Source organism: Passer domesticus, chromosome 5 (genome assembly GCF_036417665.1).
Source record: "Passer domesticus isolate bPasDom1 chromosome 5, bPasDom1.hap1, whole genome shotgun sequence".
In the NCBI taxonomy this organism is placed as follows: Eukaryota; Metazoa; Chordata; class Aves; order Passeriformes; family Passeridae; genus Passer; species Passer domesticus.
The window spans coordinates 73218007-73240119 of record NC_087478.1 but is presented as its reverse complement, the minus strand read 5'-3'; the positions used below and the strand labels follow the sequence as shown (position 1 = coordinate 73240119).

Genomic DNA, 22113 nt, shown 5'->3' with positions numbered 1-22113 from the left:
ACAGAAAGGACCCATAGATATGCCTGAAACGTGTTTGCTTTGCATAGGTTGTTTCATTGTATTTGAGAAACATTTCTGTCTGAATGGGAGCTTTTTAGCATAAAGGACACAATTTTGTACCTGTTAGAGTGTGGACAAGTCAAGGTCACTTAGGATTTTTTAACTCTGCCTGAGAAATGTTAGCCTTATCTGAGGCATTCATTTAACTTTGAACACGGGATATAAAAGATAGAAAACAAAAAAAGAGATCTTTAGAAAAGACATTTTTATATGGTGTGTGCAAAACAACACACCAAAGAAGGGCAACAAGTCTTGTGAAGGGTCTAGAAAACATCTTATGTGGAACAGCAAAGGCAGATGGCTTTATTTAGCATCAAAAAGAGGAGGCTTGGAGGCACCTCATTGCTCTCTACAACTCCCTGAGAAGAGGCTGTAGGCAGGTAGGGGTCAGTCCCTTCTGCTGTGCCTGCAGTGGGAGCACAAGAGGAAATGACCTTCAGCTGAGACAGGGGACATTCAGACTAGATATCTGAAAGATTTGTTCCCTGCTACAGTGGTCAGGCATTGAAACAGGCTGCCCAGGAAGGTGATGGAGTCCCTATTCCTGGAGGTGTTCAAGAGTATCTGGATCTGGCACTGGGGCATGTGGTTTAATCGTCCAGGAGTTACAGTGGTAGTGCTGGGTGGACAGTGGGACTGGATGACCTTGAAGGTATCTTCCAACCTTAACAATTCTGTGATTCTACAGTTCTGTGAAAGTTGAATCTGACAAGGCCTCGCTGCCTTGCAAGACACAGGAGTCCTAAATTTTGAGTGAAGGTTGCCTTAGGAATGAAAAGGGAACAGCTAGCCAAGCACTGCCCTCTCAGCAGAAGATGGTAAAATTATTGTTGGTGTAACTGTATGCTAGGTGCTGTCTTTTACCCTGTTTAACCATTTTGTCAAGAGCATTTTTAATTTTCATTAGTTTAAAATGTTATTTATTGATGCCTTTGATTTGTGCTTGCAAACGGGGAAGATTAGTTCATTAAACATGAGAAAGTTCAAGATTATTTTCCCAAGGTTTTGGGTGGAACTTGAGCAATACATGGGCATTCTTAAACGTAAACCTGGCCCCTGATGAAGGCAATTAAGACCTGGCAAAATGGGTACACTTGGGTAAAGAAGGTGACAGTGACTATCTGGTGTATCCAAAAAAAATCTCCCATCCACAATCAGTGGTGATTATCTCCAAGATATGTCTTTCACAACATTAACTGTGATAGATTTAACATAAACATCTAAATATAAAACATAACACCTAACACTTGTCAGGTACAGTTACTAGAAGAATCCTGCCTTAAAACAATTTTGGATGCCATTTACAATGGTGTGTTCTATTTCAGCTGTCGCTGAAGCTGTGGAGTTTGGGCATGGCATGCAATAAAACAGGATGCACTGCTGACTTTATGAAGCCAGTTTGACTGATCTCACTTGCAGACTCAGATTCAGCAGCTAAATTTCTGTTGAGCAGGCTAATAGCTAAAATGTGGAAGTAAAAATAGAGGATCCATTTGCAGTCATATCACTGTGCAGATTTAGTAGTTTCCTATTATATTTACTGAGAAAAAAACCCCAACTGTCAGTATTATGAAATATTTCTTGAAGTGGTACACTGCAGACTTTAGATACTCTGCTATAAACAGACAATTAAAATGAATTCATAGAAGGAAAATATCTATTAATCTGTTAATTAACAAATGCTATCTTTCAGTAATATCTCACAAGATGACACAGATGATCAACGTGTTTTGTACAAAGCTGTTAGGAACAGTCTCAATAGAACCTGTAAAATAAAAAGAAAAAAGGAAAAAGGCCTGTTTTTAAGTATTTCCTGAATGAATCCCAAAACTGATGGGTTAGAAATGGAATGTGTGTTGGATGATGATACGAATTTTGTACAGTGTTTAATTCTTCTACTTCAGACATTTCAATTTGGTTCTGACTCTTGAATTAGTTCATATTTCTTGCTTTAAATCAGAGTAGACAAAATTATTTAACTCGATTCCTATGTCTCTAGTGTCCTACAAAGGCAGGCTTTGCAACTGAATCTGAGGTTTAGCCCCTTTGTGAAATGCTGTGTGAGTTGCAGGGAGGTTGAGGAGGAAGGGGTGTTGTAAATGAAACTTGTTAGCTGCTGTTGCTTAGTAACTTTCCTCCAATTATAATCTTTATCCTTGGGCAGAAAACAAATTAAAGGTCACCAAAGTGGGTTTTCTGTCACAAATGTGTCATCCAATATTGCTATCATGTGCATGCACAGTTTAGGAATAATTCCAGCCCATCACTGGCTTTCTGATGATATTGGCTGTCTGGGCAATTTCTCTGTACTTTGTGATACATCATTAATTTCTGTACTGCTATATTAGTCTGATAAATGGAGCTAGAGATAGATTAAGAAAAAAAAAAATTCAAAGGAAAAATTCAATAGGAAGTCAAAGAAAATTGACTTCCTATTTCCTTGACATCTCTATTTGTCCAAGAGCTAGACTGAAAACATGAAGCAAAGCAGCAATGATGTCATTACACAGAAAGCTAGAGAACACATCACTCTTTACTACTTAAATGGAAAAGATGGACTCTACAAAGAATTTCCTGATGAAATTCTGCAAATTCTTCCTCACATTCTAGAAGTTTACCAAAGCATTGGAGTGTTGACTAACAGCTGAAGACACTAAAATTATTACAGAGGACTGTGGGGCCCTGCATGATTCATACCAGTGGCTTAGCTCTGTATGAAGCTGATAAAAAGTGGCATTACAACAGAATTTCAGAAGAGCTTCTTAGGCTATGCTATATGGTGTGCTATGTTGCCTGAGAATTTAGGCAAGGAAGTTCAGGTCTTTTGCTTTCTAATATAACAGATTTGATATTGTGAAACCCTGTTTATATTTGTGTGCAACACAGAGCAAGATAAATTGTATCATTTAGGAAACGTGGAACAAGAGGAAATATTTTTGTACATAAGGAGCAGCGCCCATATAAGTGAGGAAGAAGGTATTCATGTAGCTGGGGGCACCAACAAAAACCATCAAGAACTGTTTTACTCTGAATTCCTCCTACAACACCATCACAGTCTTCTGCTAGCAACTTCTCTCCAGAGAAACAGGTTCAGCATTTGTCACATTAACAGACTTCCACCCTCAGCAAAGGAGTTATTTTGAGCATGACATGGAAATCTTTCACTAACAAGATCTCGGTAGATGAAATTAGCACATCCTCAAGATGTGCCGTACACAACCTGTTACTCCACTGCAGCTCTGCTATTTCACACTATTGGTCAGTGGAAGAGAAAAGCAGAAGCACAGTAGGTGGGGGAAAAAATGGGAGAGAGCCCTGGATGCATGATAGTTCTGAGCAGCAATTTTGCTCTGCTTGAAGCAGAGTAAGGGGTGTGTGATCTGTTCCTGAATTAAAGGACCAGTCTCACACACAGCTGGAGTGGAAGAGTGCCTGCAGTGCATGTACTGTTCTTCATGCTTCAGGCATATCCTCTGCTTATGCCACACAAAAAGATAATATATACTTTGGTCTTTTCCATGCCCTTGCTAGACAAGCTGGGGACAGAGATGAGCTGTGATGCTTCAATAAGTTTCCTTGGGCAACAGGAGAAGTAGGGCAGAGAAAACTGCTGAAGAGAGCATGAGGACTCATGTCCCACAATAACTGTGGGCTGAATGTTATCCTGAAAGCAGAATCAAAAGATAGAAATGGTTTTTTCTCTGCCAAAAAGGGAAAAAGAAGTTGTACACAGAAGAACTGGTCTTATCAGAACTGTGCCTGGAATAATAAATGTGTTACTGTACAGAATCACAGAATTTGGAAGGGACCTCTGGAGATTGTCTACTCCAGCAGAGAGGGTCAACTAGAGCATGTTGCTCAGTACTGTGTCTAGCTAGGCATTGAATATCTCCAAGGACAGACATTATACACACTCTCAGGGAAGCCTGTTTTAGCATTTAACCACTCGCAATAATTTAAGGGAAAAAAAAACTTGGAAAGGGATTTCAGGTATTTGATTTTTGTGCCCATTGTCTTGACTCTTTTCGCAGGATACTGCTGAGAAGAGTATCTACCCTCTTTACTGTCTCCATCAGGTATTTATACAGCTTGTTCAGATCCCACTGAGCCTTCTCTTTCCCAGGCTCAAAACAGTTCCAGCTTCCTCAATGTCTTCCTGTATGTCACATGCTCCAATCCATGGATAATCTTCATGTTCCTTCATTAGACTTGCCCCTATATATTTTGGTCCTCATCCTTGTGGCTGCAGCACTCCAGACACTGTTTCAACACTGGTGAGCCAAAGGAGAGTTCACCTGACTCCTTGTGCCTGCATCTTCATGCCATCCAGGATGCTGTTGGCCATCTTGGCTTCGAGGGCAGATTCCTGGCTCGTAGTCAATTTGCTGTCCCCCAGGACTCACAGGTCATCAGGGTCTTTCTGCCAAGCCACTTTGTTTGCAGCTGGTGGATCTCCCTTGTCTGTACTGGTGCCTGGGGTTAATCATCGTCAGGTGCACTGTTTTACCAAGATTCTGGTTGTCCCATATCTCCAGCCAAAAAGTCATCAGTCTTTCCCATGTTCTCATTCGGCAGCAAGCCTACATTCCACTCCCCCACCCCTATTTTCCTGTAAATACACTCCTAGAAGCCCTTCCTGTTTTCCTTTACATCTCTTACCAGATTCTACTGTAGCTGGGATTTCATTTTCCTAACCTCATCCTTGTATGATATAATGTGTCTGTATTCCTGATGAGAGATCTGAAACTAATTCCACCTCTTGCATGTTTCTTTTTTTGTGTTGGAGGTTTGTCTGGAGCTTCTGTTTCACCCATTCAGGCCTCATGGCATGTTTCCTTGGGTCCCTGTCTGCCAGGATGGATCATTCTTGAGCTTGGAAGAGGCAATATTGGACTAAATGCTCAAACTGTCTTATGAAAATGTAGAGGATGGGGCAGGTGAAAGAGAAGGAAAGAAGAAAGGATTTTACTGCCTTCCACTAAGGCAACCTGTAGTCATGCTAGAGACCCAAGCTGACATGCTTATTCCAGCAGACACCTAATTTACCTCGTGAAGGGGACTGTTCCAAATGAAGCGCAATTGAGAAAGGCTTGTTCTGTAATATCAAATTAACTGGGCTTATTGGACAGGTTCTTTGGATCTGGACATCCTCAGTAAGATTGTGTGTCACATCTTGCCCCAGAATGTGGCATTGGTATAAATCTGGAACTCTGGCATGTTGGAGGCTCAGTTCCCCAAAAGCTTTTACCTTGTGCCAATCACAGGAGTCATAGAATCATTAAGGCTGGTAAAGACCTCCAAGTTTCAGGCTTTGACCAGCTGTCACCATACCAACTAAAGCACAGCCCTAAGTGCCAGGTTGAGTTGTTCCTTGGACAATTCCAAGGAAGTCTTTGGCTTGTAACAGATGTCAGAGAAACACTTGTTTTTCAAAATCCCTCTGTAGTTGTGTGTGAGGAGGCACATCAGACAGTACATCTGATTGTGCAGAATCTCAGATGTTCAGGGAGATTCCTTCTGTTTCAGTGAAAAGGAAGATAACATTTTGAATAGATATTCTCTTGGAATCTGTTAAGTGCCACGGGGTACTAAATCCTGAAAGGCTGAAGTGGATACTCTTATTAATAACATTAAATAACTTGACTTTTACGTGGCTTTCTTATTTCTATTCTTTCCAGAAGCATGGCACTGAAATTCAAGAGAGCTGCAGCAATCCTGGAATGTGGAGAGAAGACCATGGAGGTGTTGGTACTCCAAGGCAACACACTGCCAAGGGACTTGTCAGTGCAGTTAGCAGGTGGAAGGCAGTCAAGAAACTTGTAAGTAGCTCTGAGGATTGTGGTTAAGAGCAGGCAGATCAGAAGAGTTACTTTATATAAAGGCATTGATACTCTAGTATAATAGGAACATGATTTCATCCTCCTTGCTTCTCTTTATATCCTACAGGAATACCATACTGTCACATCCCTTTCAAGGGTACCCTTCACCTGCTATCACACTTCAGAGCTCCAGCAGATTTTCACAATCTGCTCGGCTTCTCTTGGCTGCCCAGATCCCGAAGTGTCTCAGCCTGGAGGATGCACGCTGTGCCGTCCTTGCAGGGAGGTTGTAGACAGGTGGGGTCGGTCTCTTCCACCAGGCAGCAGCTGACAGAACCGGAGGACACAGTCCCAAGCTATGTCAGGGAAGGCAATAGGTTGGACATCAGGAAAAAAATTTTCACTGAAAGAATAATAAAGTACTGGAATGCTCTTCCCAGCGAGGCGGTAGAATCACCATCTCTGGATGTGTTTAAAAAAAGGCTGGACATGGCACTTGGTGCTACAGTCTAGTTGAGGCTCTGGAGCATAGGTTGGACTCGATAATCTTAGAGGTCTCTTCCAACCTCATGGTTCTGTGCTTGGGCAGCAGGCTGCCCGCGGTGCCCTGCCCGCCGGAGCGGCTCTTTGTCCCGCAGCCCCGGGCAGCGCAGCGCTATTTGCCTTCTGCCCACAAGGTGGTAGCGCAGCATCAGATTAATGTAATGTAAACACGGGGCTTGCCCGAGCTCCTGCCCTCTCACCTGACACCTGCCCACTGCTGGAAAAACGTGCGCAATCTTCTTCCTGCCCGCTAACTTTCTAATTCAAGAACAGCGTGAATAAGAATAAATATTTGAGAATAAAGAAGAGATATCTATTCCATGCCCCAAAGGGCTGTGTGGAAAGAATGAGTGATAGGGATAAAATCATGTAACCCAGCCTGGAGATTTTGACTAGTTTCCAGAGCTGGGGAGGCCAGATATTATCAAATGCTGCTCCGGGGTGATGAACCAGTCTGGGCTGCAGTGGTCCCTATCATCACACTCCAGTGGTTGCAGGGTGTGACAGATTGTCCTTTCAAGGCCCACCAGAATCCGTGTCCAGCAGCTTGTAGGACAATAAGCTGGGCATCTCTCTAGTGAAATATTTGAGGTCTTTTCTAAAACTAGTTTAAATGACAGTTTTGTCCTCAGCACTACTGCTACTGGTTTCAGACAGTCCCATCCAAATCCTTCTCTGACTTTCCACCACTTGCTGCTACATACCACACCTGGCAGCATAACTATGACAGATCAGGAAACTACTTTGCCATTATTATTCCCTCCATTATTGTTCCCTTCATTATACAAACTGCTTTTCCTCAACCAAGTTCCAGCAGTGCAATGGTATTTCAGGAACTGCAGTGCCATCACAAACAAGCAGACATTCTACTTACAGCAGAGGGTCACAAGTGGGGAGAAACACATTAAACCAGAGCTAAGCCCAAGAATCCATTTTATCATGGACCTATGCTTAGTTTCTGATGGTGAACAAGCTCTCCTGCCAGGATCTGTGTCTTATTTTTCAGTCTGTTGTACTACAAGAGGTAAATTTCCCTTTAAAACATGTAATTCCCCTTAATGTTACAGAGATAACTACTTAGAAAGTTATTTAATAATAAAATAGCTATTTATTTTCATACCATTATTAAAATATAGCCAAGCCAATGAACACCTCATGAGGATTCATACATGCTCAAATCCTCTTCATAGAAATAGGTCACAAAATAAAAGTGAATTTTAAGAGTGTTTTTTGTACAGTTAATCTCTTGTTCAATAGAAAATCAGAGTAAACCCTTCAAGGTGACATCCTATCCCAGCAACTTGTGCTCAATTCTGGGATGTAACCTAATCAAGTAGTGATTTTTGCTGGAGACAAAGAGGTAGGAAGAGAGCTTCATTTCCTAATTAGTGTGGTCTCTCTCCAGAGAGAGAGATCTTAGTAATATCACAGATCTTACTTATGCCACATAAGTTGGGGCTGATTAGTAGGGCCCTTTCTAGACTGCCCAAATTTCTCTCTCTTTCAGCAGGTCACCAAACTAAGTGTCTCTAGCCTCAAAGCCAGGCTGCTGGGCTTCCTACACAGAGCTGAGAGGACATGGTGTCTCAGTACCAAAGAAATCAAAATAAGGTTTTCAACCTGGCTGGTACCAACACCTAGTACTGGAACAAAATTCCATTGTTTGAGTTTATTTACCAGTAATTCTAGGTGGTCTCCCATCAAAGTGCTGGGAAGTCCTCGTCAGTGTCACAGTGACTGCCCACAACCCTTACAACCAAGACAAAGTGTTGCACAAACTACGCAGGCTCTTTGTTCCCTGGGGCATCACTTCATACCATGGGGCTGACTACAGTCCTTCATCTCTTACTGTAACTGTAGTAGGAGGCCTTTATTTATGTCAGAGTACCCTTACAGTGTGCTGATAAAGTATTACAAAGTATTCCAAGGAATGGACATAGCTGTCTCCAAGAAATGGAACTGCTGTTCCAGTCTGGTGAAACTATCCAGTTGAGTGAAAATACTTGCACTGATAAAAACAGTTTTGCCAGCATGCTCATGCCACTGCTGGGGATCTCACACTCCTGACAGACAGAGCCTGGCAGGAATTTGGAGCATAGATGGGACCCAGATCAAATGAACAATTTGGAGTTAGAATCATATAGCAATGATCCTTTCAAAATGCTTTTATTTACAGAAAACCTCAACTGAAATAAAGTCTCTTAACAGGAGGTCTTGATTACTTTTCCATTTCCAAACCACACATCATAATGGGGATGGAATGTGGTTACCATAAATTGTTGGTTTACAAATCATCACTGACTTGTTAGCAACAGCTAGGATGTTAGAGTTAGAGCAACAGTTTGGATGTGATAAAATAGCAAGGGCCATTTTTCATGGCATTGTTGGAATGAATATAAATGAATTCTTCCCAGAGATTCATTGTGGTGGTTGTGGTAAATAACAAACTGCATATTTCCTGCTGATGTTGAAATCAATGGGAGTTTTATTATTGGCATCAGGAGAAACAGGATTTGACCTTAACAGAAAAGAGAAGAGGAAAAGAGAAAAAGATGAGGAAAAGAGAAGAATGAGATTGAGAATTCTAAAATGACTAGTGCTTCAGTTGCCTGGGTGGAGGCACTTCAAAAGAGGAGTCTGAAAAACAGAAAACTGGGGCCCCCCTTTCCATTTGGATTTCCTCCCAAATTTTCCTTTGAATTCTCTGTTTGTGAACATTGAAATGGAGGAAAAAACAGTAAGTCACTGCTGAAAATACAGATTTTTGTATTTTCCTTTTTCTTGGAAGTGTTTCTGCCTCTTTAATGGCACTGAAGGGTTCTCTTATTGAGTTTTTGATGAATCCTATAAAAATCAGCAAAGGCATTATTTCAGGGAAGGCTGCACAAACTTCCTTCCATACTTGCATTTGTTTCATGACAGAGATCACTATCAGTCATTTAACTTTGTTCAAGTAAAATACATATTTGTTAATAGGCAGAATTAGCAACCTTGCCTCTGTCATAGAGTTAAATCTTTACAAGAGAGATTCTGCATTAGAAATAGAGACACTAGTGACCCAGAAGAGGTCACTACTCTCATTTAACTTAAAGACTAAGCTATACAATAGACTAAGACTAAGCTATACAAATTCATGTATTTCTCCTCAAATATTCTATAGAAATAGAATAAGCCAAACAAAATAACAATGTATGCATTCTCACCATGTGGAACAACACATTAAGAACTTTCATTATCATGTGAATTCAATGTGAACTCACCAGCATGACAATTCCTAAATATAGTTTGAACATTTAAAAGACCAAAACCTGGTCTTCTTAGGTTGACAGAAGAATTTCCAATCTTTACAGAGACGAGAAGAGATAACTAGCTGAATAAATTCAATATCAGTGGTGTTATGTTAGTCTATATTAGCTGAACAATTAGGACTTGCCCACTGAGATTTTAGCACAACAAACGTATAAGCATCGTTTTCAAACTGGAGATGTCCTTAAAAATACCTAATGGGGGTTGCCAATAAATATACAAAGAGCAAATTCAAAGAATAATTCTTCTGCCCAAAAGAAGTATCTGTCCATTTGATTGATGTTTTATCCTTCAATACCCACAAACCACATCTCCTGAAATATGAATCTATATCCAAGGACTCTGCTCTTTAAAGTTCACCAAACTACTTCTCATGCAGCTATGCAAGGCAAGATGAATTTAACCTTTGCTAAAACCCCCCAGAATTTTCAGTATAAATTAAATGGTCTCTAGCACATGGAAAGGGAGAAACCAAGCCCCAAACCACCTTTTTTTTTTCTTGTAAAAGGCTAATGGAGTTCATTATTTCCTGTCTGACTTTTTTTTTGTTATCTATTGAAAATTCTCATTAGTTGCAAGACAGCCCTTTAAATAGCATATGTTGTCCCAGTCAGATGAGGAAGGTTTACAAAAGAAAGTTGTGTCTAATAAATGTAATTTTTCCTTAACAGATTCAGACATTGTTGAACTTTAGCATGTAGGAGCAGATGATCCAACTGAGATTATCACAGGAAATCCAAGAGGAATTTAATCCAATCCTTTGAACTTTCAGTAAGATTACTTAACTGTGAAGTACACAAGGAATTATGTTGACTATTGTCGTATTTGGCTAAAGACCCCTCATTTTACCAAAGCCTTCTCTAGAAAATGATCCTTTATCCCCAGAGTCTTTTTGCTGTTGCCTGAAACAGACAGTAAACACAGTTGAGACTGATGTTGAAGGAAGTGCTCTTCTTGAAGGAAATATAGTGTTCTAGAAAATCCTAACTCGTCAAAATTTCCCCCTCCTGGGGCAAAAGGTAGTTCGTGCTTCTCAGAAGATGCACTTAAATTTATTAGCTCCATTTAGCTTTTGCCTGGACAACTCATCCCAAATCTAATCAGGGGAGTACACAAGGTCTCTACTGAAGAGGAAGCCATTGCCCATTTCACTAATGTAATAAATTTGTTTCTCATTCCTCCAGAGTGGAACAGAGGTCTTGGGTCCAAAACAGCAAAACGCGTGCATTCCACAACAGGACAGCTCTTCCTCGTCAGTGCACTGCTCTATGAGGATTTCAGAAAGAAGCATTTCAGCTTCACTACTTTCCCCTGAACACTGGGATGTTCAAAAGAGAAGCATTCAAACTGGTATCTTGGAGGTCTGTGGTCTTCTTTTTTTAGAAATGGGTTTGATTGCACTAGATTGAGTTAATTACTGTGACTATTTACACACTGAATAAGTCTGGACTATGGTTTTACTAGGTGGTACAATTTCCCAGACTCATAATGAATAAAGGTACTGCTATTAGAGGAATTTCTAAATGTTCCAACATTTCTCTACGTGGCAGATGGAATGGTTTTGCAATGTAAACTTATCTAACCTAAGCTGCCTTGCTTGCACACCGGTAGCTGACTCACTGTGCCAGCAAGGAGCTTAGTCAGGACTAATTTGCCCATCTTGGGAGAGATTTGCAGCCTCTGCTGAATTTCCTGCTCCCATGACCAGAACTGCCCTGCTGGCACTCATCTGCAGCTGCAGGCCAAGTCTGCCACCTCCACGTTTCAGTGGAATCACAGCTCACTCAAAACTCACTCCTAAGACGTCCTAGTATGTGCCACACTAATACCAGTTAATAAAGTACTTGCCTGACCTACATCAGCTTTATTAAGAGCAGAACAACACAAAAAAGCAGGCTTGGAACTCCAGGAAATATAGACCAGAACTTTTAGATGCTGTACAGACCTTCCATGTCAGAACAAGTCATCTTTAAGTGTACTAAAATTCAGGCATAACAAAGTCATTTTCCCTAACAAGATGTTTAGGTCCAGTTTGCCCTAATTCTGTACTTTTCATATGTTTATTTGCCAGTACCTGAACTGTTCAGATAATGATGTTATTTCAGGATTATCATTTTATCCACAAGCACTTCCACATCCCCTTTCAACTACACTTTTCTCCTTGGACTCAATTCTTGCTTAGAGAATGCCCATATTTCAGCATTCTAGGGCTTAAGAGAAATGTGTGAGTGCTTCTTAAAAGCCAAAATTAATGCAGGGAACTACTCCCAGTCAAGCAGTGGGCCGGGAGGAGGGCTCATTGAGACCTCACGTTTGGGAGGCACTGAGGGAGGCAGCCAGCACAATCCTAAGGATGCCCAAGAAGCTGACAGACTCTGTAGAAACTCCTGTGGAGATCAGAAGATGCTTCAAACTGAGTGCTTCTCACATCCTGCTTGATGGATATAATAGCAACTGTTCAGGCATCTGGTAGCCTTTGGCTATGTGCTTCCAAAGGAGTGTGTAGTGCTGCACACTGGTCAAACAGCACAAAGGCTCTTGGGTCTGTGGTTTATAAACAATGCACAAGCCAGAATGTGGTATTTGGAAAGCTGATGTGTTTCTAATGTATGTAGACGTTGTTGTAAGTAATATCTAAATTATAAACACTCCCCCTCCTCCACCTTCCAAACTGAGTCCAAAGTACCAGTCCTTGCCAGGGACAATAAAGTAACCCAAGTTTGGAGCTTCTCGGTCGAGATAGTTTTGAGTCATGACATTTCTTTAAAATAAACATCAGGAAATTATCCAAAAAGTGAGATCACCCCACTTTGTAAAATATCTTTTTATCTCCCAAATATTTTGCCTAGTATCAGTCACGTTTTCCTGGAAAACTGTAGTCTGACATAGAAGTTTCCCTGTGCAATTTCAGGTGGATTAATTTCAGCTTGACAAAGTTAGGGTGGGGTTCAAAATCAACCTTAAAATGGAAGATCTTGCATAAAGCTAAATTATGGAAGAGCTTCTCCATCTTGTATTTTCTCTCAGCCAGCTCACAATAACTGTGCCTCTACTACCGAACATCCGAGCCAAAAAACAGAAAGACAAAAGCCAAAGCCAAACCAAAAGACAAGAAGCAGAGACAGCAAAGAAGACAGAGAGAGAAGAAAACAAAACTACCTCACATACAGACCTTATGCTGAAAGCCCAAAGATTAGAAAAATAACCTCTGTAAAAGACAGTTTCAACATTAGGAGATGACAGAAGCAGAAGAGGTGGCAAAGCACCTAACCTGACCTACTGTCAAGAAAAACTAATAAAAAAAAAGGTGGGAAAAATATGGCAAGCTTGTCACCTTAAAAGGAAAAAGTAATTTTTAATACTGAGTATATTCAAACCAACAAAATACTCAGAAGTTGGATCAGTTCCATATCAAAATAACTCAGCCTATAATTACATGAGAATCAAAAAATACCAAAACACGTAATAAAGATACTGCAGAGTACTTTGTCTTTTGTGGAGCAAGCCCATTCATACCACCAAATAAGGAAAAAAAGTTAAAAGGAGTTGAACATAATGATTACCAAAAGGGAACCATAGTGCGTGGGAATGGGCAGAACTGGGTAGGAGAGAGGAAAATGGGCCGAAATTAACAGCAGTAGTGAGTGAAAAAATTGAGACAGCTGTGTACAAGACTGACACCGGAGAAAAATCAATACCAATCAGATCTTGAAGAAATCCCCACATCTAAGTTTGCTGAGAAAGATAGTATCTCACATCAGTACAACTAGTACTTTTAGGAAAAGGATAAGCATGTCTTCAGAAAAATAGATCAACCTTCAGGTATGAAATGGGGAAAGGATTTCAAATGCCCTGAAGATTGTTTGAATTTCCAACAATACAACTATGTGTAACAAGCATACCATCACTTCCCACAAAATTAATTTTGCCTGTATACTTAATCCCTCATAGTTATATCAGTAAGTCACTAGGAATCCCCAGAACAGAGTCAGATATAAATTGATCCATCTGAACTGAGTAAAATGATCACACATCTAATTTCATCAGCTGATAAACCACTTCAGGATCTGCCCAGCAGCAATGCTTAGTCTTAATTCCTCGACAGGGAATGCTACCAAACATGCTCATCATGTATCTTTGCTCCCATTGAAGAGAAAGGAAATCTTAACCTGTCATTTTGGTGGGAGAAGGATGAGGCTAGCTTTGAAAAATCACACCTATTTCAAAGAAAAATTTCTGTGCCTTATAGATATAGCCCATCATTTAAAAATCAAACACCTGACTGCATGAATAAACTCCTTTTTTGTGTATACAGCATCAAATATTTTTCACATTTCTTCATCAGACTTTGAAGTGTATATCAAAAGAAAGGAAATGGAGAACAGGAAAGCAAAATTATCACTATCTATTCTACCCAATGGCAAATGGAAGGATCAAACCCTCAGCCAGGTAAAGCCTACTGTGTCTTCAGATTGCACATTTATACAAAAGGGACAGCAACCTTGTGTCCCCAGAAGCAAGCTCTTTTTCTTCTTGTAAACACCCTATTTGATCTTGGAACATAAATAATAACCCTGAACTTCCTGCATTTTACCCTAGATCTACTACTGTCATCAATGGGAGCATTGAAGGAGGAGGGCGTAGGCACTGGGCTAAAGCTTTAGGCTAGATCCAAGTCCATGTTATTTTCTGTGTCTAAAAAGTGCCCACAATTTTCTGGGTAGCCTATAAAAACAACTGAAGTAATTGTGGTGGTCTTACATTGTTTAGATTGTTTTCTTTCCGCTCCCCAACAACGCCATGACAATGATCTATTAGAGCTGGGCCAGACTCGCTACAGAAAACTTAGTATGACCTGAGAATCAAAATGCAGTCACAGCCCCAAACACCTCAGGGGTGAGATGAATTCTTTGTCTATACTGTATCCTAAATGCATCCAAATTATTCCAGTATCCATATATCTACGTGGACCACTTAACTCCCTCTTGAACTCTCCTTAGTGCTTTAAATTGCTTGTCAGCCACATGTGAAAATATCTATCTCATCTAAAATTTACATTCCAGAGTTTTCTGTCACTGATTTCTCTCAGCAGTAAGGCTTCTTCTGATCTCAGTGCCACTGAAATGGTGGGACTGAATTTTGCACAGAGACACAGAATTGTGTGTGGAGCAGAAATGTAACGAGCCCTGGGTCAGAATTTCAGCAGTCCTTTATTTAGGGCATCAGCATGGGGGAGTGCTAGCTGAGATAACAAGGTAATATGATTGCTGCTGCTGGCAAGAGGACAGATGTCAACATTGCCTCTCCTTTTCACGGAAACATACCTGGCTTTATGAAGAATAGGTTAGCAAATATTTTAATACAAATAGCAACCTCAGCAGAGCTGCCAAAGCAGGCTCCAAAGAGACTGACTTGTTTACAGTCTGGACCAGTGCCTTAAAACCTGACGTGCTTATTCAACAGAAAATTAACCCCAAAACGGGTATCATCATTACTGTAGGGAGAAGCTCCAGAAAGATAATATCCTAACTCACTCCAGCTGAACTCAGGACATTGTCCACTTTTTATCACATCCAGTGCCCTTGTAGTCATTCAGAATAAACAAGCAAATAAAGAAGTGAGGTATATCACATGTGATAGCTTGGGTCACTGGGACTGCATAGATGTTTGGATCTAGCCCAACCTCCTGCCTTCACTTGAATTACTACTGGAATCTAACTTCTTGCATTGTTTTAAGAGACTAAATTGTTCTCTCTATGTACTTTGGTCATCCCAACTCAGATGTTATCTTTTCCTTTCCCACTCTAGTTTTTGGCCACAAAAAAATATACATAAAGAAGAGTGCTGAGAAGAGCCCTTTTTTCCCAGCTGCAGAGTGTGTGTGTGTGTGTGTGTGTGTGTGTGTGTCTATGGTTCTCCCCAAAAAGCCTTTGACCAAAAGTGTCATTTATGAGGTCATTTGTTTAAGAGGTTACTAGTGATCCTCATGAAAATGAATACTGCTATAGATTTGACCTTGGAAGCAGCATTAGTGATACTAAACTGGCATAGGTTAAAAAGGAGAGAAGAAATTGTTTCCAAAGTTACTGTAGATATGCAGTGACAGAAGAAACTTTCACAGGGAATTGTCACTGCTCTGGAAAAGTCACTCTGCAGAGGTGTCATAATCTTTAGCTATCAAATTTCTTGGAAGATGGAAAGACTGGTCCTGGAATTATTATGCAAAGGCCTGTAATACTGGATTTACCAAGAGAGACCTCGGCCAGCTTTCATTGCATAAGTCAGTTCATTTTGAGCAACCCCATGGGGGAACAAGAGACAGAGCTGAAGAGAGACAGGTATGAGCCAGGGCTTTCCTGTGTGACCCGGTGCCAGAGCTCTGTGTGAGACCACACATTGCCCTGCATCCCAGTTCTTTGTGAGAAACCAACCTCAGACCTCCATATAACCTGGAAACTAATGTAACTGAGTTTGGATTTCATGCAAGACTTCATTTTTTCTTGCAAAACTTTTACTGAAACTAGAAAAAAAGGGTTTTTTCTATCCCAGACTATTGCTATCCCAGAGTACTGGGATAATACCACTAATATTAAGAGACAGCAGTTGTGATCTAGAAGAAAGGGTGAACACAGGGAGTAATTTCTTGGGGTGGCCAAAGGTGATAATAATTTGTGATGGCCACCCTTGATGACTAGCACAGAGGGACAAAACTTACGTCCTTGTTTAACTACTCTTTCAGTGAATTTGTACCTGGACACCCAGGTTTCTGCATGCAGCAGCAGGCCATTTCTTGTAGGGATGGAATAAAAATCCTGTCAAAGCAGTGAAATCTGTAAGAATGCAAAACTGAAGTAACCTGCAGTTATCAGGTCACAGGAAGTTTTGTGGATTAAACACATAATCCAGCTGGGATTTGGTGAGAACTGAAAGCACATACTCTCTTCCACTGAAAATACCTGCCAGCACCTCCTTTGTACTGCAAGTGGAACACAACACAATGAGAGCTGAAAGGTTTCTCACAGTAACCTAAAAAGCTTTTTAAAAGAATTGTATCCCTTTTGTAGAATTCTGTAACTGTTTAAAAACAAAACCAGAAAAACCCAACACTGCTTCCTCTTGTGTCTGTATTTTTAGAGTACTATCCACAGAAATTTACTAGAGCCAACCCCACTAAATTCCTTTCAATTGTCCCACAAGGGTGGTTCTCAAAGCAAAAAAGGAGAAAAATGCTGGCAGTTTATGTAATGTCTTTTTCACTTATACAGTCTGAGAAGATATCTAAGAATTTTAATGGTGTATGAGTCTCTGGTGGCAAGAATCAGTCTGGAGAGCTTTCTCTACAAATTCAGCCTTGTTTATTTGTCTGTCCTCTTGTACACCCTTGCCCCATCTCTCTCTGCTCCTGAGAAGACAAAGAAAAAAATATATTCCCTTGAAAATCGATAGACTGAACTAGAGTGCAGTATTTGAACAACTGAAAAAAACCCAAACCCTTATACATTTTATAAGAGCTGCTTCTGGGTGTGTTTTGCTTGAAACAAATATTTGCCTACTGAAAAGTCTGTTGGGTTCAAGCGGCATAGTAAAATGTTCCCTAAATAATCCTTACTCAATTCCCTGCCTTTCCTGTAAGAAGGCCAGCTTCTTTAACCTTTACTATCAAAACTCAGCATAGTCCCCTCCTCTCTCCCTTGCACCATACATAATCTGGAATTCTGGACCTTGAAATGCCCAGCTTGTACCCTTCCTGCCATTTAGTGCATTGATGACTCCACACCTGTGCTATTTTGCTTCCTCACATGTCTGATACAAAATGTTAAGCATCCTTGTGACCTTTTAACATCCTGCACGGTTCTCCTGTTTATGTGATCCAAACTCATCTCCACCTCCTGTTAGAAAATCCTGTGCATGCACCTGGCTTGATTACATCAGCATATCTGCACACAGCTGAGCTAACACATTTCAATGAATCTACTGCAGAAGCAAAAGGAAATTAATACCTTTCCTTCTTTCTGCAAGCCAACAGTTGCTTCACCATGGTATCAGTTTGGCACTAAATGAGAGTTGTCTGTAAATGCATTTCACTGCAACCTGAATGCCATTATGTAGAGCTGGAAAAAAACAGCCTGACAAGATTTTTATGGTGGCCACTAAAACATAAAACTATTTTATTTCCCCATGCTTGAAACATCACCTCCTATTGGTGTTATTTTTTTTTTCCTTCCTTTTTTTACTACATGAAGTAACCACGTATTCCAGGAGTAATATGTGAGTAAAGCAAAAGTAGTATGAGAGACACATACCACTCCCTGAAAGCTGCTACAGAACTCACATTGCATGCAGACAGACCAGCAGTTGTATTTCTTGAGGACACTGCTACACATATGGCATTTTTCAATATTATTTTACTGTACATGAGTATGTGATACCTCTTTCTTTAACCTGGACAACGAGCGTGCAGGAAACAGCAAAAAGAGTCACAAGGGTCGTATAAATGTACACACACAGCAGCACATTTGATCTGTAATCCTGAGTTTCACTGTGCATACACAGACCTTTTTCCTTCAAGGGTAGAGGGCTAATGGATTGCAAGGTTCTGGAAATAACTTCTCACTTCTGCTGAGCAGGATGAACCACTGAACAGAAACACGTGTTCATCACAGGCACTGGTTAGCTGAAGGAGACCAGCACTGCAGGAAAACAAGTGTTACTAGGAATAAAAAGTCTGCTCCAGATTCTTGTTCTGAACTTGACACCAAAGTACCAGGAAAGTCTCTGTGGGAGAGTTTGGAAGACTTCAGTTCATGTCTGGTGGAGCAAACAGCAGTTGTAAAATCTCAAGAGATGAGGGCCACCCAGAGTGTGTCAGTTTATCAACTGGACAGCTGTGGTGTGTCTGCAAATGCCAAACCATAAGCACATTGGCAGGGGAAGCAGGAATTGTGGCCAGCACACAGAGAAGTGGCTCCTGAGTTTCTGAATTGCCTGCCTCTCAGAGCACACTTATGGTCCAGGCCAGCCTGCCAGCTCCAGCAAGACTACTGTGCAGCAGCCCAGGGCCATAAACACACCTCACACCTGGCTCCACAGCCTCTGGGAAGGGCCCTGAATTAGAGAGGATGGCAGTTTGGCAATACTGCAGCACTCAGCTCAAGTTCCTGCATTGGACAGGGCAGGAGGATAACAGTGTAAAAGGAAAGACCTTATAGACTTACTGTTCTCTAGTGAAAAACAGCCCTTTGGGAGCTATGAGCAGCATAAGAAAGGGACTTTCTGGTGGTAGAGAAACCACTGAGAGACTTGACCAAATGCTCTGGGGTTACGGGACGGGGAGCAGAGCAGTAAAGCCACTTTAAGGCACCAAAGTTGTCTTACCAAAAAAAAAGAGAGCCATGTGTCTTCAGTGCAAGAGAGTCACTTGCTGCTGATGGCTATATTTTCTACCCACTGGAAAGCTGAAAATCAAAACAAATCACTCAGGAGAGGAAGGCAGAGAATTATGCCTCACAGAGAAATTTGGGCTACAGTGACAAGACAACCAATGTCAACAACAAATGCCTGAGGAAAGTGAACGTGGAGTAGAGTAACAATTGAGTGAAGTGTTATCTAAAATATACATGGTATTTTATATCAGTCTTAGGTGTCCTTCAGATACTTTATCAGCTGTAATATTTATGATTATTGGTGTTCATAGTAGTAGCATTAATGTATCAATAGGCTGTGAAGAGATAAACTCTATTCCTAGTGTATTCCTAATGGAGTTCTAGTAAGTCCTTGAGCATTCCAACTAATCCATTCTGAAGTCATTGACTAGGGCTTAGTTTGTTAGGATTTTAAGCTCCTAACACAGGAAGAAGGGGCAGAGGATTATCCAGGCTTCTTAAAACCCTCTAACCAGTTAAGAGTTAGGCAAGGGCAAGGAAAAATAGACGCAGTTTTTGCTGATTCTCTGCTATCCCCAGGCTTGGCTTCATGGGCTGTTAGATATTCTGGCCAGAAGCTTCCTCTTGCTTTTCTCTACTTTCTTTGGAGAAGAATACAAACCAGCAGGCTGGGATGCACCCTGGAAATGCCTGCTGCTCTTCTGAGGTTAAGGGAGAGGGAAGGAGGTTTCTAGAAACTGACAAAAGATCCAGCCTGCCTCTCCACTGACTTTGCTTTCCTTGTGAAGAACCAGTGTCCCAAGAATCCTTGAAATAACATGGACTCTTCATCCCTGCAAATATGGAGAGACAGCCTTGGGGTATCATATCAAGCAGGAATCAAGGACTGATGATGCTGGATCCTCTTGATAAAAGTTCACAGCAACTACCCAAATGTCCCAAACTCCAACTTATGGTGACTGTGATGACCACAACAGAGAGAACAGCACAGACTGATTTAAATTTGTTTCCCAGAGAGAGGATGAATCAACACATGATCCACACCAGGTGGGTTGAACTAAATCACCATTAAAGGTCACCTCCAATCCAAACCATTATATGATTCTATGATCACTGAAGTTTTTCAATAGGCATTCTGGAGGTAACAATTTGAGAGATGGGCATTGGATCCCACTAGGAAGCAGGTGGTGATTTGGGATATCAGGAGACCTCAGGATGTGTGCCACTGAGAGAGCAAGGGGACCCCTGAACGTTGTTCTGTTCCTCAACACCTGCCAGATTTTGAGTGTATTTCTTAATAACTGACCCCTGGTCCAGGCAGCTCCTCCAGGCTGGTGTGAGGGAAGGCAGGCAGGGCTAGGCAGGCTCCAGCTCTGGCCATGGGCACAGCTGCCAAGTGGCACTGTCAAGGAAAATGTTAATTGCCCAAAAAACATGGTCCTGCCACTCAGCTGATGAATTCTTTCTCTCTGTGAATCACGAGGATGTGAGACCACCTGACACAGAATGACTCTGGTCATCTTAATCCCTGGATCTCTCATCATAATCACAGCAAAGCATGAAAAAGGGGAAAAAACACCACAAAAACAGCCTCACTTTTTAACTGTACCTGTAAATGCCACACCTGTTAAAATAATCTTTTGGATACTGAGATCAGAGTGAGCAGTCAATTTTGCCTAAAAAGTGTGAACAGAATGAACTTCCCCTTTGAAACTTTTGTGGGAATATCCAAGCACTGCCTTAAAAAAAAAAAATCTATCTTATTAGCTACAGTGGATAGCTACAGATCTTGTTAGGACAGCTCTAACAAGACAGAAGGGGAAAGAGGTTGATGATTAGTCATTAATGAAATGCAGCCACAAAGAAGATGACAGCTATGACTCTAGCATGTTTTGCTAAAGAAAGGGAAGCATTATTGTCATTCCAGAAAGCTTTGGCAAGCCTCCACTCTGAATACAATACAATTCTGACCACCCACGTGTGGCAAAGATGTATTAAAAATGAAGCAGGTACAGAGAATGGCCACACAGCTGATCATAACCTGCCTTGCAGAAGAAGGCCTAAACCAACTGGTTGTTCAGCCCAGCAAATCAAAGGCTGCTGGATGTCCCAATAATTATAAGTTCAGCAAACATAAGGAGAAGTATAAAACTAGATAGAGAGAAGAAATTTTAAAATCTAAACAATAACAATGTCAGTGGTTGCACATTGGCTAGGAGTAAAGTTAGGCTGGAAATAAAAGCTTTCAGATTTCTGTAAGAATAAGAGGAGCTTTGGTGCTCCTCTCCCTGCAATCCCCACTCTGCTGTTCACGGTCTCACTGAGTGGCTGCTGGTATTTCTCCTATGTAAATATGAGCCAAGATTAAAAACTGGCTGTCGGACTGAATGGGGCCTCCAGCTTCCATGGCTCCCAGGAAATCACATTCAGTGAGTAGCAGCTGTCCTTCTGTGCACTAGGAGTGAGCAGGTTTTTCCTTATCTGTTAATCCATAGGAAAGTCAAAGGGCTCACATTCCATCCCACTCTCTAACACAGCAATCAGATTTATAGAGCAGAACAACACCTTTTTTTTTTTCCTAAAAAGAAACCCCACAACTCTTAATGGCAAAATCACAATGTTTTTCCCTATAATAATGAAAAAGACATAAGGAAAATCATATTTTTAATAAGGACATATAATTCAACAGAATCACTGAAGGATGAGGCTGGATACTTTAAGATTATCCACCTTCCAGTACAAAATATGTTTCTTACTAACTGCTCCATACCAATTATTAAAATATCATTCATCCATTCCGTGCACTGCTTTCATCTCTGTCACACATTACAAAATGTAATACCAAAGATAAGAAACCATCAACAGCAGCTCCACTGCTCTCAATAAATCTGCTTTCTACTCCTCTAAGAAACAACACCAACATCTGGATTAATCTTTAGTTATTTGCAGTAGCAAATCCTTATCTTTAGTCTGAATTCTGGAATAAACTCATATAAACAAAG

General features: G+C 40.9%; 2 long non-coding RNA genes across 3 annotated transcripts in view; one reads left to right on the top strand and one right to left on the bottom strand.

Moving 5' to 3' along the window:
• LOC135300970 (uncharacterized) overlaps nt 1–22113 on the bottom strand; it is a 77982-nt gene that overhangs the window by 38612 nt on the left and 17257 nt on the right. The gene's annotated exons all lie outside the window — the stretch shown is intronic.
• On the top strand, nt 8622–12968 carry LOC135301398 (uncharacterized). The gene is made up of 3 exons (XR_010363164.1): nt 8622–9159; nt 10913–11089; nt 12756–12968. It is a non-coding gene; the product is annotated as an uncharacterized LOC135301398 (long non-coding RNA).